This window comes from Pundamilia nyererei, unplaced genomic scaffold (assembly GCF_000239375.1).
Source record: "Pundamilia nyererei isolate P.nyererei 1_Seehausen unplaced genomic scaffold, PunNye1.0 scaffold00115, whole genome shotgun sequence".
NCBI classification, from domain to species: Eukaryota; Metazoa; Chordata; class Actinopteri; order Cichliformes; family Cichlidae; genus Pundamilia; species Pundamilia nyererei.
In genome coordinates, this window is record NW_005187516.1 from 2012622 (window position 1) to 2014226 (window position 1605).

The following is a 1605-nucleotide window of genomic DNA, read 5'->3' on the forward strand; positions in this document are numbered from 1 at the left end:
TATGAAAGCAGAGCTTTGTGTTAGTCGACTCTTGCATGCTACAGTGCAATCTTGTTGGAACCAGAAATGATTCAGTAAATTAGGTTGATAAATGCTCCATGTGGTGACCTACTTATTTCAAAGTTTCATGGCAATCTATTCACTTGTGCTTGAGACAAGTTTCAGTTTTTAATTTCTTTTTTCCCCCCTTGGTCTGCAGTCAGCTCATATTTCTGTTTGTAATAAACCTCGACTGGATATGAATAAACTGATTGTTTGGTAAACCAGCATCTTAGTCATTTCTACAATTACCCCTTACATAAATACAATATCGATTGCCAGTTTTTGAAAAATTAGCTTATTTTCCTTTAATACTAATGGTAAAAGCTGACATTTGCTGTTGATGCTGCAGAAGCTCTAGATAGCTAAAGAGAATAGGAAAAAAAAATACTATGGTGTGAAACCACAACTTGGCTCAAAATATGGTGATGATGTCTGAGTTTGGACAGTTATTTACAGTAGTGTGGGGAAACACATCACCAGAAATCACAATATTTCTAAAAAACGGAAGGTGCAATGTTAAGCACAAGTGTTTTTGGGAATATTTTCTTTTGACACAGGATGTTTCTCCGTACTGCTCAGGCTTGAAATAGCAAGGGGTTAGAAGTTTCTTTCCCCCGGCAAGCCCCAAGTCTCAGTTGATACATGGTATCTGTCAGCTCCTCCCTGATGAACACCTCCAGCAGCAGCCTCAGGGACGTCAGCGCATGCAGCTGCTGGCCAGGCTCTTCTGGGTATCCAAGTCTTGCTTTTTTCAGGCAGCAGATGTAGCAGCTTGCTGATGCCACCTCTCATAAGGGACTGGCACAATGTAGCAGCTCCAGCACATTATGGAATCACACTTGGTAATACGTTACACATAGGTATAAGATGATCTGACCTGCTTAGAGCTAGATATGGTATCGATGTCGTCATCTTGTCAGATATAAAGCTGGAAAAATTAGATTTTCAATTGAAAGTCTAACTGGGAAAAAGTGTAGCTTGTCGTAGGAAACCCACTTTGTCTCCTTACTGTGCTGTTATTTGTTTTGTTTTATTCCACAACTTTATTGTTTTGTTGGATTTTGTTGAGCATGTCATCATCTTGGTATTTTGAAACTGAACATGTTATGCTGTAAGCATCTTGGTTAGAAAACAAAACAACAATAACAAAAACCCATATGTGATGAGAAGGTCAATGCTCATTGGCTCATGACTTACGGTTGACAACTCATTATTCCACAACCATGCAGTTTCACTGGCTTCATTCTCCCAACCTGGAAACTATGAAACTACTCCAATGTTTTTATATTGCCTATGGTCATATCCTGTGTTCTTGCTTTTGTTTTTACTATAAATACATATACATAATTGACAAAATAAACATCAGACTATATTAAATAATGCTTGAGACTATATTGAGATTACAAAGTCATCAGGAAAATGTTTACTCGAGTCATAAATGAAGGGAGAAGTAAGGTTGCGTTCTCACTCACTTCAAATCAAAGAGATTTCTTTCTTCATCCAATGCCCCCTGGTGGCCATCAGAAAGACTGCAGCTTTAAAAGTACCATTTAGGTTAGGTTA